The following is a 17,723-nucleotide window of genomic DNA, read 5'->3' on the forward strand; positions in this document are numbered from 1 at the left end:
CTGGCAGGATCACCAGATCTACCTTGGGAAGGTTTTAAATGTCCTGCAAACTGCAGGCCTAACTATCAAGGCATCCAAATGCCAGATAGGGCAGGGAACTGTGGTATACTTGGGCCACCTTGTTGGTGGAGGCCAGGTCCAACCCTTATAGCCCAAGATCCAGGCCATCCTCTACTGGGCAGCTCCAACAAACCAGACCCAAGTCAGGGGATTCCTCGGCTTGACTGGGTACTACAGGAGGTTTGTGAAGGGATATGGGTCCATTGTAACTCCCCTCACAGAACCCACCTCCAAGAAGATGCCCAAAGAGGTAAACTAGACAGTTAGTTGTCAAAAGGCTTTTGACACCCTGAAAGAGGCTATGTGCTCAGCACCAATTCTCAAAGCAGACTATGCCAAGCAGTTCATTGTGCAGACTGATGCCTCTGAGCTAGGGATAGAAGCGGTCCTATCCCACACCAATGATGAAGGCCAAGGCCAATCTGTTGCTTTTATAAGCAGAAGGCGTCTCCCCAGGGAGCAGCGTTGGAGTGCCATTGAGAGGGAGTCCTTTGCTGTGGTTTGGTCCCTGAAGAACTTGAGACCATACTTGGTTGGTACTCACTTCCTAATTGAAAGGGATCACAGACCTATCAGATGGTTAATGAAGATGAAAGGTGAAAAGCCTAAACTGTTGAGGTGGTCCATCTCCCTACAGGGAATGGACTTTGTAGTGAAACACAGACGTGTCACTGCCCATGCCAATGCAGATGGACTTTCCAGGTTCTTCAACTTAGAAAATGTAGACTCTCTAGGGAAAGGTTAGCCTCATCCTCTTTTGTTTGGGAGGGGGGGTTGTGTGAGAAAGTGCCCTCTTCCTGTATGGTTTCCCCCACTTTTTGCTGAATTGCTGATGTGCTTTGACTGAGTATGCCCTGGACTCCTGCTAAGCAGGTACCCAGTGCCTATGTTCTTTACCTAAAACTGCATTGAAGCCTAAACCCAATTGGCATCTCTGGCCACAGGTCAGCCCCTGGTAAATGATACCACAGGTACCCAGGGCACTGTGACCAGAGAAGGCCTCTAAGGGCTGCAGCACTTATTGTGCCACCCTTAAAGGTCGTGTACCATTACACTCAAACACTGCCCTTGCAGGCTGCATGTTTTGGTGCAGAGCAAACTGAAGAACTGACATGGCACACATCCCTGAGTGCCATGCCTACAACCCACTGCCCTGGCCTAGATCAGTCACTAAACTGTAACAGTGGTGAGGGTACAGGTACGTGAGCCCTCTACCCCTACAGTGTCTAAGTCCCATACCATAACAGCATCAAATCATCTTCGCAGTCCAACATCTCTATCATAATACAGTCATTCAATCACAACATCCTGACCAATTATATTACTGGGTCATATCTTCTTGTACAGAGGGATCTGGAAACCGTTGACATTACATTCCACTCGCTTTATTCCATTCACTTCAGATCTTGGTCCATTTCTGGGTGCAAACCCTCCCTTCATAGATCACCCTTTCCATCAGCATACATCAGTCCATATCCGTTTCCGAATCCCGGAGTTTGGGTATTGTGTCGCCCTTCCAAGTTCTGGCTATATTTCGCATTACCAAGGGTGACCCAGATCCTTTCCTTAGCCATCAGGTCTGTTGCATCCCATACATTCAAAAGGTAAAGTCAGGTGTGACCTCCATACATTTCCCACATTTTTGCAGTTACTTTACTGCAATACAGCCATATACTTGGGCACTCCCACCACTGATGGATGTACGTGCTGACTTGTCCACATCCCCAGGGGCACTGCGGGGAAACCCAGAATGCCCATCCTAGCTAAAGCGACGCCTGTGTAATAGGTTCTGTGGAGGAGTTTAAGCTGGACCAATTTAAATCTGGAACGCACCGCGACCTCTCATGGAGATGCCAATACCACTTGCCTTGTCTCCTATCTCATAAACTCGACACTGCGTGGCTCGATAGTAAACCCTAGCCACCTATTCGGCGATATCTCTATATTCCTTCTGCTTGAGAAGCAACTTATTTTTGCGTTTAGGAGTCCCTGCAGTCACTAGGTTCTCTTCCAGTTTGGTTATTTCGCATTCTAGGGTCAGACGTTGTTTATGCTTTTCTTTCTTATGCCCGGCTACAATATATACACCCTGGCCCCTGACCACAGTTTTGTACGCCTCCCACAACGTAGAGGCCGAGTCCACCGAACCCACATTTTCTTTGAAATATTTTTCTGTTGTGTCAATTAGGCCCTCCCGAAACGTAGGGAGCCTCAAATACCAGGGGTTCAGCCGCATCCCACTGCGATGTTCGGAGGGGCAATCTCCATATGTAGCTATCACCGGGTAATGATCTGAAAAGCCTCTTGGGAGGTGGCCCACCCCGCTAAACAGGGAAAGTTGGTACGTTTTGTAAAATATATCATCTATGCGGAAAAGACTCCCATGTACCCCCGAATGAAAGGTGTAGTGGAGGGAGGACGGATTTTGGACTCTCCAGAGGTCCAGCAGGCCCATTGCCGTCAGAAAATCTCCAAGCGCTCTTCCCACCAGTTCATCCGGCCTGGCAGGTCGTCATTCCATTTCACCGTTTAGTGCTGCAATACAATCACCCCCAAGTAGAAACTCACCCTCTGGCAAATTGATCAGATGTGTATCCAAATCAGTAAGTGTTGGGAGGTGAAGTTGAGGTGGAATGTACAATGAAGTGATGTTAATTAGCCGTCCCTCCCAGGTACCTGTCAGCGTCACAAACCGACCCCGGTGGTCGCATGTAACAGTTTGGACCTGAAAAGGGGAGGACTTACGGAGAAGAATTCCTACCCCCCTGGAGCCCTTGGTGTAGCCCGCATGCGCCACCAACTTATATCCCCACGTATTCAAAGCGCAGCAGGTGGTGCCTAGTATGTGCGTTTCCTGCAGCAGGACCATGTCATGGGCCTGTCTCTTTAAGTATTGCATGACAATCCCTCTCTTTATTTTATTCTCAAGCCCATTAACATTCCATGAGAGCAATTTAAGTCGGTCTAGTCACCCAGGCTGTGTCAGTTGACTAGCCATTTATGTGACGTAATGGGGGGGACTAAGACTCAAGATCACAGACTGACACATTAGCATAGCACCCCTTCTAACAAGTAAGAGGAGCTGCAAAATGGTCAAACAAGTCACATATTCTAATGTCAGACATTCTATTACCAAAATAGGTACCTTTCTTGCACTGTCAGCGAACAATCTTGCAAAGGAAATTAAACATGTAACAACAAAACAACAAACCCCTAAGAGACCACCTCCCACTCCCCCTCCCTGCTTCCTTGCAACGTGGACTCCAAACTTCCCACCCCCCAAAAGTACAGAGCGCCTGTTTACCCCACCCCATAAAACAATGGTAGAGGGAATGTGGCCCGCCAACTCCGGCCCAAGGTCTTAAACTACCCCAGTTCTGACCAGAATTCCCATATAGGATAACTTGTGGCCCCTCCCACCAGGAAGCGATCCGGGTCTCGTGGTGAAAGACATTACGCTGTAACATAATCGAAGCCAGAATATACACGGACCGAACAGTCAACAACGCACCACCCTTTTAGAACAAAGCTACTTGATAAAGGACAGTTTCATCTCCGAGTGGCAGACGGTCTCGAACAGTGCCCAATCACGGCCTCGGGAAACAACAATCGACGAGAGGCCACCATACAAGCAGACATGTGAGCGCCACAGTGGTTCTATCTGGGGTCCTCCCCGGAATCAGGTGCCTGACAAAGACCATCCTGTCCTCGCTCCCTCCGCCTTGAGTCCTACTGCGAGGGGCCACGGACATTCCACTGTTCAAACCAGTCCCACGTGTCCTCCGGAGATGAGAAGAATCAGATCTTGTCACTCTAAGTTTTTCTGGAAAGAGCATGGCGTATTTTATGTTCTTTTCACGAAGAGCCCTCTTAACCTCCAAAAAGGATCTCCTCATTTTCTGAACCTTAACTGTAAAGTTCGGGAAGAAAGTAATTGTAGAATTTTTGAACTTCGTAGGGGGGGAGGAGCGTGCAGCTTGCAGGATTACGTCCGCGTCCCTATAGTTGAAAATTCTAACTATGAGAGGGCTCGGTGGGGCACTGGGTTTTGAGGGGACCACCTGGCACCCTATGGGCCCTTGCCACAGAAAAATACCAAGAGCGAGCGTGGCTGCAGGTAGTTCAGAATCAGATCTTCAACAAAGAGGTCTGCCGCCAGGCCCCCTGCCCGTTCCGGCACCCCCAAGATGCGGACATTGTTCCTGCATGGCCTCCCCTCCTAATCCTCCAGCCGGGCTTCCATCTCTCTCCTCGCGACTTGTAGTTTTTGACTTCTCATTCCAAAACTTTCATGGAGGATTGGAGGCACGTTACAGAGTTTTCTGCAGTTTTCATCCTTTCTTCCAACGACCATAGATCTGCGTGCATTAGGTCACCTACAAAGTAACGGAATGTATTTTAAGTTCCAAAGCCGTACGGCCCCCTGTATGGCTTCCATTATGTCTTGGAGGGTAGGGGCACCTCCATCTGCCTGCTTCTTCACACCTGGCTCCACATTCTGTTCCACCAGGCACTCCGCCTTGGATAGCATGAATTTATCAAGCTTAGTTTGATGCATCTGCTGTAATCCATTGGCTGCTGCCATAGGGCTGTCTTTGATACTGGCTCCACACAAGATTACCTCGAGCCGCCTCCGGCCAGGCTGCAACTAATATGTAGGTTGCAGCTGTTCCGCACCTATGAGGATGGCGCCCCCCTCTTCCACTCGTGTCATTCCAAAAGCACTATGGGCCCGTGATACTCAGGGGTACAGGAACAGTAGAGTGGGCCCGCTCCGTAGACCAGCTCCAAGAGGGGCACCAGCAGGGCAAAAGAAGGAGGTAAAAAATCACCAGGGACAAAACTGTCCACTGCGAGGGGGACAACATGCTCCTCTCTATCTCCACATCCAGTGCTGGACAAAGGTCTCCAGTCGGGCACAGGCGGGCGTTTCTCACAGCAGCACGCTACAAGTCTGTGTGCCCAGACAGCCATTCACCAGCAATACAGCCTGCAAACGCGCACCACAGTGCGCCGACATGGCATAGGACGATAAATAAGGCCTCTCACCTATTTCCTCTGCGGCAGTGCCAGCACCCTCCCCACTGTCCCGTGGAGGCAACTCAGGAGAATAGAGGGGGGGAGAAGTGCGGCAGGCGAAGTAGTGCGGAGACTGCGATCAAAGAGTAATGTCGCGGTGTCAGCGGCCACCCCACGCCAGCCCCGACCTCCTTGACCTGTACGCCACAATCTTCTCTGTCCCTGAGGTCTCCGGGGTCCCCCGTATTCCCACCAGTCTCTGTTGAGGGGCAGCTGCACGGAGAACACTGCAGGGGCTTCCCAGTCACACCAGGTCCGACTTCCCCTTAGGGCCTTCCGCAGCGCCAATTCACTCGAGGCCCCAGCTTCATGGGCCTCTCTCCGCCGGCACCGCCTCAGCGCCAATTTTGCATGCCGAGTAGACGCCGGTCCGCCACTTCCCGCTTGGGGTGTCTCTGGGCCTCTGAGAGCACCGGGTAAAACAATCCTGGGGTTGTTTTAGGATATTTGACGGATTTACTCTGGGTTTTTAGGCCGGTGGGTTACGGAGCTCTACTCGAGCGCCACCATCTCAGTTGCTGGTTGGCCACACCCCCATCGTCTAAGTCCATTCTTAGACATTGTAAGTGCAGTCCTGCCATTAGGAGTATATGGTGCCTCGGAGTTTGTCATTACGAACTGCACAGCAACATAATGGCTACACTGACAACTGAGCAGTATGGTATCAAACTTCTCAGCACATTAAACCCACACTGATGCCAGTGTGGGATCTAATGAAAAATGCACACAGGAGGCATCTTAGAGAAAATAAAACACAGGGGGCATCTGAAAAATAACCCACCACTAGTGTCCAAGCTGAGTGGCTGCTTTCAGCTGCCACCACCAGACATGTTTCTGGACCCCTGGGTCGAGAGCCTGCAGCTCTCTGGGGCCTGAAGCAATGCACATCCTGGGACAAGGTGCCAAGCCTCCTCCCCCAGGATGGGCAGGGTTCACAAAGGGGAATCTTCCCCAGGCCACTTGCTGCTTTCAGCAACTGGTCACCACTGGTTCTGACCCCCACTTTGGCCGGGAGAACCGGCGAGTAAAACAAGTGAGAAAGAGAGGTGTGTCCACCTTTGCCAACTCCACCCCTCAGGTGGGGGAGGCGAGGTGAAGCACAACTCTCAGTCCCCGCCATCTTGCAGGTTGGGGGACTCAGCCAACCAGGGGCAGGCTCATGCCCCCTCCCACTGGAGGGTGGCATCATGGGAGGTGTACCCACCCCAGGGAGGGGACCCATTGTTCCCTACCTTTTACCTACCTGTAATGCCCCTAAATCTAGTATTTGGGGGTATCCCTGAACCTTGCTTCCTCAGACAAGAACCTGCAACAAGAAAAGAAGAAGAAGGACTGAACAGCCGTGCCGAAGCTAACAAGAGGAAGACGCCCACTGACTTGGCCCCAGCCCTACCGGCCTGTCTCCACCTCGAACCTGCTCCTGCGAAATCACGGTGTGTCCTGCAGCCAGCAACCTTGAAAACCCCGTTGGACCTCCCTGCCTTCAACCATAAAGACTCTGTCTTCCGTGAACACCTCTTCTGGTCGGACACCGCAAATCTTCCCCACTCTGCACCTGTCGTCCATGGCCCGAGCTCGGGTGGACAAACACTACAAGGATGTCCCCCCTCCGAACCTGACCCAAGATCTGGTGACCCCATACCTGCCTAAAGCCTCCAGCCGACACCTGCAGCCTAAATCCGGAAGGTCCCCCCAACTGCGACCAGCAGCTGGTAAGAAGATCCGACCACAAAAGGCACCCCTGCACTCGACGCCCCGCGGCCTTCGGTGACGAAACCGACGGTCCCTAACCATCCCCTAACTTCCCAACTTATCTCTCTAAGTGGTTGTTGCACCCAGAAGACCTTAGTCTCCAAGTCTGCTGCGTCTTTGGAAACCAGAGGTTTACCTTTGCAAACAACGGGGCGCCCGACATCGAAACAGCACCCTGCACCCGGACGCCCTAGTGCAGCTGAGGGTGCACCTTTGGTGCTACTTTGTTTCACCATTGCCCTGAGCTAAAGTCCAGGAGCTGTGCTCCCACAACCAAGTGGCCTGCTCTTCGGCAGCCACCAAACGGAGGCCCCCTATCCCCCTTTAGATAACATTGGGCCTCAGCACTCTGCACCTGGCTGCCCGAGTGCTGCTGAGGGTGTAACTAGAGTGCCTCCTTGACTCTGGAGGACCCCTGAGTCTACCCCCAGAGCCTCAACTCACACTACCAAATACTTACCTCCAAACCGATAACACTATTTTCCTCCATAGGATAACATTGACTGTTTTTCTTGGAAAAGTTTCTACGTGTGGAGTTTGAAAACCTAAAGAAATTCTTTAAAATTGCACTATTTAACCAAAACGATTTTACTTACCTCTTTACAGGAATTGTCCCAGAGTAGTATTCAGGTATACTACTATGAGTAAGAAAAGTAATCTAAAAAGTAACTTACCTGGTATTTTACTGAAGAGCCCATTCAAGTCTATGTAATGTATTTACAAAGTATTGCATTTCTCTGCAACCATCCTGTAAGTCAAAACAAAGTGCATATACAATTTCAATTCAAACTGTTTGCAAACTACATTACTACTGTAAAGTATTTAATGCTTACCTGTGTCAAGCTTGCTTGGTTCTATAAAATAAAATAATTAAAAGATTATTTGTATACAAAAACAATTGTTCTGAAGTTCAGTCTTTCAGAGTGTGAATTTATTTGCTGACTAAGTGTGTACAACAAATGCTTAACACTGTCCTCTGATACAGCCTTAGTGCTCGACCACAGTATCACAAATAGAGAGTGATGTGCTATCTAACTTCACCTCTGACTACCTTTGGGGTTCCACTGGACTCTGTGGACCACTGTACTCTGTGCACACTATACCTCTCTTTGGTATACTATACACAGGGCCACCTTCCTACAAGCTGCCAGCAGGAAACTGTTTAGCAGATTCCGGTGCTTACAACTTCTCTATGGCGTGTGTCTCAGAATCTCGAAATCCCTGCACTCTAAAAGACCACGAAATGGCGGCCATAGAAACGTACAGATATCTACAAATATGGTATGCCCTTAAGTCAGTCATTCCGCCAGGCACAGAACTCCCAGAGGTGTCCCCGCTGTAGGATAGGCTCCTGACCGATTATATGGACCATAAAGCGATATCGATGACTTTTCAAAGGCTACTCCGTAATCTACCTATCCCCTTCATACGCTTGCAAGAGCTCTGGCAGGCAGACTTAGGAGACCTAGAAGATGAGGAATGGCAGGAAGCATTATCCTCCCAAATACTCCATAGGTCATAACTCTTGTGTTGTGCCCTATCAAAAATGGGCAGGAAAGAGGACGCTACATGTAGAGGATGTTGCTCCCACAGGAAGGCACGTTCTATTGCATACTATGGGACTGCCCAGCCATTAAATGATATTGGGGAACTATTAAGACCCACCTTCAACTGGTGTGTGGTAAAGACCTCCCATGTGCTGCTAAAATGTGCCTCCCTATATATGGGGTCAGACTGACCTGAACAGAAAAAAACAACTCTGGTCCACCCTTGGAGTGATGATAGCAAAATAATACATTGCCCAAAAATAGGGGTCGAATGAGCCGCCAATGTTGGGCGAATGGAAGAGGGATACAGGCTCATCCATGGTGGCAGAAAAGGCTGTCTACGAGGGTAGAGGTTGTCTCAAGAAGTGGGACAAGATATGGGGTAAATGGCATGTACATTGGTGTAATATACGTGTGCCCCCCACTATCCAGAAGGGTTGTATGAAAGATAGAAGACCTGCCTATGAGGAAAGTTAAGATGGGCTGTAATGTGATACTCGCTGCTTTGACTAAACTTCAATTGAACAATTGCATTTTTGTACTGCTGTGACACCTGATGTAGTGATTTGTCACAGTTGTATACTCTCGCAACGTTTCAATAAAAAAAAGAGTTACAAAAAATAATTATGTCCCTCTGTTAAAAAACGGGCAATGTACTGACTGATTACGAATAATGCAGGACCTGACAGCAGTGCAACCTTATTTAGATGGTAACATTGAATTCCATAAAGTGAAAACAGTAAGTGTATGAGGCTGCAAAAACTACAAGCACCTTTTACCTTACTTTCATTGCAAAAAAGCCTCTAAAAAGCCAATTAAGACAAACAACGGATTTGCTGTAAATTACAAGGTTAATATTATGAATGTATGTCCTTTTGAGATCCCCTTTTCTTAACCGTCTTCTACCAGTAAAGCAACTTTCGCTATTTTTTTTTGTCCCAAAAAGCATAGAAATTTAATTTCGTGAGAAACCCCGCTCCTGATTACAGGCCTGTATAGTGCGACTGGATGTGGAAGCCTACTCATGACAATTGGCGACTTTCTGGTGTGTTTCCTTGAAACATTTAGAGCTGCCTTCAATGAAACAAAATCGGAGACTGTAGGAAAAAATATTTAAAAACAGAAAAGAGGGAGGAGGAGCCTCTGTTCCTCTGTTTCCTGCTCGTGCCTCTGTTCCCTGCTTGTGCCTCTGTTCCCTGCTTGTGCCTCTGTTCTCTGTGCCCCTGTTCCCTGCTCGTGCCTCTATTCCTCTGTTCCCTGCTCGTGCCTCTGTTCCTCTGTGCCTCTGTTCCCGGTTTTCGTGCCTCTGTTCCCGGATTTTGTCTCTGTTCCCTGCTTGTGCCTCTGTTCCCTGCTTGTGCCTCTGTTCCCTGCTTGTGCCGCTGTTCCCTGCTTGTGCCTCTGTTCCTATGTTCCCTGCTCGTGCCTCTGTTCCTCTGTTCTCTGCTCGTGCCTCTGTTCCCTGCTTGTGCCTCTGTTCCCTGCTTGTGCCTCTGTTCTCTGTGCCCCTGTTCCCTGCTCGTGCCTCTGTTCCTCTGTTGCCTGCTTGTGCCTCTATTCTCTGTGCCTCTGTTCCCTGCTCGTGCCTCTGTTCCACTGTTCCCTGTTCGTCCCTCTGTTCCTCAGTGCCTCTGTTCCCGGTTTTCGTGCCTCTGTTCCCGTATTTTGTGCCTCTGTTCCCTGCTTGTGCCTCTGTTCCCTGCTTGTGCCTCTGTTCCCTGCTTGTGCCTCTGTTTCCTGCTCGTGCCTCTGTTCCGTGCTTGTGCCTCTGTTCTCTGTGCCTCTGTTCCCTGCTCGTGCCTCTGTTCCTCTGTTCCCTGCTTGTGCCTCTGTTCCCTGCTTGTGCCTCTGTTCTCTGTCCCTCTGTTCCCTGCTTGTGCCTCTGTTCCTCTGTTCCCTGCTCATGCCTCTGTTCCTCTGTGCCTCTGTTCCCGATTTTCGTGCCTCTGTTCCTGGATCTTGTGCCTCTGTTTCCTGCTTGTGCCTCTGTTCCCTGCTTGTGATTTAGTTTTTTGCACCTCTGTTCCCTGCTTGTGATCTGGTTTTTCGTGCCTCTGTTCCCTGGGGGGTTACTGGGCAGACTGTGTGTGTGTGTATTGCTCTGTCTGTGTGTGTGTGTGTGTGTGTGGCTCTGTCTGAGTGTGTGTGTGTGGCTCTGTCTGTGAGTGTGGCTCTGTCTGTGTGTATGTGTGGCTCTGTCTCTGTGTGTGTTTGGCTCTGTGTGAGTGTGTGTGGCTCTGTCTGTGTGTGGCTCTGTCTGTGTGTGGCTCTGTCTGTGTGTGGCTCTGTCTGTGTGTGTGACTCTGTCTGTGCGTGTGTGTGCGGCTGTGTGTGTGTGGCTGTGTGTGTGTGTGGCTGTGTGTGTGTGTGTGACTCTGTGTGTGTGTGTGTGTGACTGTGTGTGTGTGTGTGTGTGACTCTGTGTGTGTGTGTGACTCTGTGTGTGTGTGTGACTCTGTGTGTGTGTGTGTGTGGCTCTATCTGTGTGTGTGTGTGGCTCTCTCTGTGTGTGTGGCTCTCTGTGTGTGTGGCTCTGTGTGTGTGGCTCTCTGTGTGTGTGGCTGTGTGTGTGTGTCTGTGTGTGTGTGTGTGTGTGTGTGGCTCTGTGTGTGTGTGTGGCTATGTCTGTGTGTGTGCGGCTGTGTGTGTGTGTGCGCTGTGTGTGTGGGTGTGTGTGTGTGTGTGGCTGTGTGTGTGTGTGTGTGTGGCTCTGTTTGTCTGTGTGTGTGCGGTTCTGTCTGTGTGTGTGTGGCTCTGTCTGTGTGTGTGTGTGGCCCTGTCTGTGTGTGTGTGGATCTGTCTGTGGCTCTGTCTGTGGCTCTGTCTGTGTGTGGCTCTGTGTGTGTGGCTCTGTCTGTGTGTGTGGCTCTGTGTGTGTGGCTGTGTGTGTGTATGTGTGGCTCTGTGTGTGTGGCTCTCTCTGTGTGTGTGTGGCTCTGTCTGTGTGTGTGTGGCTCTGTCTGTGTGTGTGGCTCTGTCTGTGTGTGGCTCTGTGTGTGTGTGTGTGGCTCTGTGTGTGTGGGGGGGGCTCTGGCTCTATGTGTGTATGTGGCTCTGGCTCTGTGTGTGTGTGTGTGGCTCTGGCTCTGTGTGTGTATGTGTGTGGCTCTGGCTCTGTGTGTGTGTGTGGCTCTGGCTCTGTGTGTGTGGCTCTCTGTGTGGCTCTGTGTGTGTGTGTGTGGCTCTGTGTGTGTGTGGGTCTCTGTGTCCGCTAATACTCTCTACTACTCTCTAATGCTCACCTTTTGCCATTGTAAATGACAATGCCATTTATTTCTGTTTTTAAAAAAAATGCCATTTGCAATGCCAATAGCTCTAACTTTAACAAAGCCGAGACCATTGCATTGTAAATACTTGTTGTAATAGTGTCTTGCAAGCGAGAACATGCACTCTTGCAGGCTCAACCCTAAACAAAGTCTGCATGAGGTGCAACCTGATTGGGAGTTACTAGAAATACAAATTTGGAAAGCACTTGTTTTTTTTACCCTAACAGCCTGTTTAGAGTTTGTGAGATGGGCTGCTCCATCACAAATGTAACAGATATCCTGCCCGCCTTATTACAAATATACGGAATTTGTAACATTGGAGACAGGATATCATCACCTTTGTGACAGGGCAACCTGTCCGATAAACTCTAAGGGCCTGATTTAGATCTCAGAGAACAGGTTGCTCCATCACTGTTGTAACGGAGTAACCTGCCCTCCGGATCTAAATCAAGCCCAAAGCGTTTTTGCACAAACTGTGTGTAAAACAGTTCTAAACAATTGATATACATATTTCACAGTGCTTTGGTTGCAGGCTAGGACCATGTAGCTCTACAAATATACACCACTATTCCCCAATGGATGTATGATGGAACCACGTATGCTGTAACCATACATGCCATTGTCATGCAGCCTTTACTTGCAGTGCCTTTAACACACAAGTCATTACCATGCATATGACTTTACCATGCATAACTTTGCAATGAAAATGTAAGTATATATCAGGTAAGGTACATATACTGGGTAGGTATATTTTGGTTTGTATTTCCAAAGGAAATGCATTTTTTGTGTTGCTAATAACTTTGGTTCCGTTTGACGAATCTCCACAAAACTTTCCAAAAAAGTGCTCCTTTATGCTAAAGTTCACGCATAGAAAGTTTCAGGGTGATCCGTCAAGCAGTGGCCAAGAATAAAAAGGGGTAGTTAAAAAAAGTGTTCTCCCCATTCATTTTCCCATAGGAACATTAGACGTAACCGCTGAACGGATTTACACCTTTTTTGGTAGAAAGCTAGATCTAGGACCATAAAAAGTGTTTCTTGTGTTTTGGTGGAAATACGTTCAATAGTTTTTGAGCAATAAATGCTCAAAGATGTTCTATATATAGGGACGCGGCTGCTCCACGGATCCAGACAGATCTCAAACTGAGACCTGATTGGCTGCCACCACCTCAACCAGAAAGTGGTGGCAGCCATCTAGTCCTAAAAAAAGACATAAGGGGGCAGGGTACGAATATCCTGACCCCTTAAACCTGGTGGTGGGGTCCAGGAGAGACCCCACCTGGTGCCAGAATCATTTCTTTTTTTTAATTTTGCTGTGGATTTGCGGAAAATCTGCAACTCCGTGGCAGAATTATTTTTTTAAAAGAGCGGTCTCAAGGTGCCTTTTTTTTAAAAGGCCCCCAGGTGGTCCAGATCTGGGGGGGTTATATTTATATTTGGGGCAAAGGCGGCACATGTGGCCCCCCTCCCCAGGTCGATTTTGGCCCCGGGGACCCCATCCCCTGGGGCCAAGCCATTTTTCAAAAGGTTGAGGGGGGATGCGGCTTATTGCAGGGTGTGATTGGCTCCGGGGACCCTATGCCCGGGGTCGGACCAAATATGCAGAGGCTTTACCACTCCTGCCAAGCCATAGCAATCTGTGCTCCTCTTCTAGCAAGCGAGGGAAGAAAAAAAAATTCTCGCTTGCAAGAAGCAGGGAACAATTGCTTTGACAGAGAGGCAGCTGCATGTTATAAAAAAACATAAAAATTCACTTAAAATACCAAAGGTTAAAGGAACGTTATAGTTAGGAAATACAATTTGAAAATTCATTAACGTTATAGTTAGCAAATACAAAGGTTACACGGAAGTTATAGTTGGGAAATAGAATTCAAAAAAACCTTGGAAATTCACAGAAAAAAACAAAGGTTACTGGGACGTTGTAGTCAGGCTCAGATTTTACCCGTACAAACTAGTGAAATTCTGCAGTTATAGTTACCTGAGCTAATGTATAACTTATGCCCACACAATCCACTGCTTATGACTTCACATATTATTTCAGTCATCAAATGGTCAGTGACATCACTGATGATATTTCAAATTATATCACTTGAAAAGCTGGAGTTGCTCGCCTGGGTAAGGAACAGGACTGGAAGCACTAGTTCTGAGTTATTAAAAAAGAAGTAATGCTATTCAGAATATCGCCTAATTGAGATAGACTGGACTGTGTTGCCCATTTTGGTTTTGTTTCTCCACATAGCAACGTAGGGGAAAAAGGCCAAGGACAGTAGACCTGGTACAGCTCAAATCTGTCACTTGTGTAAGCAAGGACAGCTAAACATTCGGTGGCCTGCCCTGCATAGATACGGCTGGGAATCAGGCCAATGGCAGAGACAGGCAAAGCAAAGACCCCAACCCAGTGTGACTAGTAAAAACATGCCGGTCTGAGTTACTGTACTAATGATAAACATTCATAAAGCACTATACTGACTCCCTTTTTAGCATTTGAAGGTATTTATACCTACCCAATCAAGCCAATTGTGAATGCCTTATTAAAATGAAAGCTAGACCAAATCCCTGCAGGATCCAACCGTATGCCTTGGCTGTTAGATGCAGCTATTTTACTATCATTGTAACTTTTCACTCATAGCTTATTCAAAGATCTCGGTAATAGAATCATTAACTCTCAAAGGTAGTTTACGAAGATTTAAACTGTGGCCAGAGATGGACCTCCCCAGTATTTTCATGCCAAGCCAGGAAAAAAACCAATATTAAACTTAAAGCAGCAACTATAAGATGAAACCATGTCAAACATATTTTAACGCTTATGATGTTGTATTATTTTGATGTAAGTAAAGTCAGAATGGCTATGTCAAAAAAGAAAACTGCAGATTTTACATAAACTGACATTTAAGTACCATCTCCTGGCCCTTCCAGAACCCTAAGGCATACATAGATTTCTGATTTTTTTTTTCTCTGACAAAGGTGACAACCCTTATTGTAGACCTTCGCAGAAGGCAGGGCCACATACTGTCTGCTACATTTACCTGTTTAGAAACTGTACTCAGATACACTCCCTAGGCACCAGGAGATAATACTTCTGAGGCAAAAGAAGGCTGATTCAGCGCAAGTTTCCCTTCCTCGCAGAATAGCTAGAGCACAACATCCACAGTGCGAGTGTCCCTCAGAAAAAAAGGTAGAGCTGTACACTCACAGTGCAAGATTCCCTTCCTCACAGATAAGATATACCTTGTGCATCAGCTGTTCCAACTCCACATTTTCACAGACTGAATACACCACAACAACGTCAGTGCAACCTACATTTTCTCGCTGAACAGGTACACAACACCATCAGCGGTATTTGTGGTTCAATCTCAGTTTAGGTACCGCAAGGCAGCAGCGGTGAAAGCCTCCCCATCTCATAACGGGTACAGCTGTACATTTGCAGCGCAGGATTCCTCACATTACAGGTAGCAGAATAACGAGCAGAGCAAGCTTTCCTCCCTGACCCCTTGCTGAAAAGGTACAGCATAGGCAGCCTTATTGCAAGCTTCTCTCCCTCATGGAGCAGCCACAGAACAGGTACAGCAGAAAAAGCTTTCCCTCTGGACAGAAACATTATGGCATGACATCACCAGTACAAGCCTCTTGCAATTAAAGAAGATGTAAAACTCTGGAATAATCAGTGACATTTTCTTCCTCACATAACAGGCACAGCACAACCTGTCCCAGCACTACAAACACCCTAATCTAGTGTCAGACCTGTCAGCCTTAGGGTGGTCTTCCCCCAAACGTTTTGCTTTTGACCTTCCTGTTTTGCTGTATCTTTTTGTTGGTCTTAGACTCTGAGAACTTTACACTGCTGACCAGTGCTAAAGTGCATGTGCTTCTTCCCTAAACAAGTACATGATTGGTGTATACCTGATCCTGATGGGTATATTTAATTTACTTGTAAGTGCCTTGTAAAGTGATACCCCCTGCACCCAGGGCATGTTAGTTAAATGCTACTAATGGGCTGAAGCACTGATTGTGCCATCCACAGAAATAGCTTTTCAAACCTGTCTCAGGCCTGCGACTGCAATACCTGTGTGTGCAGTTTACTGCCACTTCGCATTTAAAACTACTTGCCAAGCCCTAATCTTCCCTTTTATTACATGGAAGTCACCCCTAAGGTAGGCCCTAGTTAGCCTTAAAGGAAGGGTGCTATGTAAGTAAAAGATAGTACATGCACCTTTATGTTTTACATTAGTGACAAACAGCTTGTTTAGTTTTTCACTACTGTGAGGCCTATTTCTCTTATAGGTTAGCATTCGGAGTTCCTTAATACACTTTTAAGATGTAATCTCTGATCAGAGAGGAGTAGCTTTTTTATGTTTCATATGTTTGGAATGGTGAGGAAAAATCCTACTGAATGTTGAGTTGGGATTTAACTTTACTATTTTAGAAATGCAGCTTTTAGAAAGTGGACATTTCTCTGCACTTACTGCTCTGTGTACCTGACAGTCTGTTTCCAATACATATCTGGGCTGGGCGACAGCTACATCTGTGCATTCCCTCTAGACAGCCACAACACAGGACACTCAACTGGGTCTGCATTCATCTGCATAATGATGAGTCCTCCTGGGCAAGAGGGATGGGAGGACCTAACACTTCACATAAATATATAGTGTCTGTCCCCACACTAAGGGCTAATTTACCTCCCATTTGGGCTAAAATGGGAAACTGTGCCCCGAGAATTCTTATGAAGTCACCCCCACATCAAAGGCCCTTTTCTTTATAAGTACTGTGTCTCTGACCCCTTCTAAGTAGACTTTTTTTTAAACCTGTAACCAGACACAGCTGGCTCTACATCTGCACATTGCCAGAGGGACTGTGCTGCCAGGAGGGACTGCCACTTTTCTAACTGGTCTGCTATGTTGGCCTGTTGGTTGCTGGGCTGCAGGAAGGACTGCCACTCTGCTAACTGGTCTGCTGTGTTGGCCTGAGCTGCAGGAGGGACTGCAAATTTGTGACCTGCCTTACTGTGCTGGCCTGCTGCCTGGTACATTTGTGCTGTGCTGAACTACATGTGTTCCCCAAGGACTTGCTGGCTTGCCCCCTGTTCAGGAGTTCTGTGGATCATCAAAAATCTCAACCACTGCAGTGGGACTCTGTAACTGGTGAGTACGGCGAGGGCGTTTTGACACAGATCAGCTTGTGAAGGTTGCTGTGAGCCCTGCCATGCCTGCGGACTGTTTGTTAGGTAATGACCTTGAGCACACTACCTGAAAGAAAGTGGAGCTCAGGGATCATGTGGGAATGTTGAGATTACCAGATTGGATCTGTGCTACGACAAGGTACATGGCTGCCCAGGATGGGAGTTAGAAAGGGATGGAACCTGGAAAAATGGCCCAACCAGCTGCTAAGAAGGGGAACGGCAGGGGGCATGGGAAGCCCACCTCTGAATGAGCCTCTAGTGAGATGGATGGCGCACTTGCAGTAGCTGCCCCATTGTCCACAGAAGAGAGCATTGCACCCCTTAGTGACTTGCCTGTCATTGCTGGGTAACATGTAGGAGGAGGACTCACCAAAGATGAGTTCTATAGGGCACAGAGAGAGTGTCCAACCTTTGAGGGACTGAGGCATCAGGCTGAAGCCCAAGCAGCACGCCATGCCTGTGGTAGTCAGCATATTTACTAGGAGGACATCCTCCTATACAGTAATCCTAAGGTTATTGTACATGAAAAAAGGGCCCTAGTGAGCTCCTAATGCTGCAAGGCCTTCCTACTGGAGCTGGCTCATGATATATCCCTGGCAGGACACCTGGGCCAACATAAGACATTTGCAGGGCTTATCTCACACATTTATTGTCCAAGGCTCAAGACTTCCTCAGATATATTCTGTAGGACTTCTGTGACGTGCCAGGTTAGTGGAAAGGACGCATAGGCTTAAAGCCCCCCTTAACTTACCTCCAGTCGTTGGCCCACCTTTTGAGAAGGTGGGCATTGACATTTAAGGGCCTAGGGATCTCCAGCCTGCTTTAGGCAACAGGTGCATCCTGATT

The 17,723-nt window shown here is 48.1% G+C and overlaps 1 protein-coding gene across 3 annotated transcripts in view; it reads right to left on the bottom strand.

The window, feature by feature from the left end:
• Nucleotides 1-17,723, bottom strand: part of LOC144791974 (uncharacterized) — a 119,558-nt gene that overhangs the window by 83,901 nt on the left and 17,934 nt on the right. The window contains exon 2 of one of the 3 annotated variants that reach the window (XM_078666835.1): nucleotides 7,725-7,745. The exons of the other annotated variants lie outside the window; for them this stretch is intronic. The gene's annotated coding sequence lies outside the window, so the exon portion shown is untranslated. The remainder of the gene's footprint in view (nucleotides 1-7,724; nucleotides 7,746-17,723) is intronic. 3 annotated transcript variants of the gene reach the window in all.

Source organism: Lissotriton helveticus, chromosome 11, assembly GCF_964261635.1.
Source record: "Lissotriton helveticus chromosome 11, aLisHel1.1, whole genome shotgun sequence".
In the NCBI taxonomy this organism is placed as follows: Eukaryota; Metazoa; Chordata; class Amphibia; order Caudata; family Salamandridae; genus Lissotriton; species Lissotriton helveticus.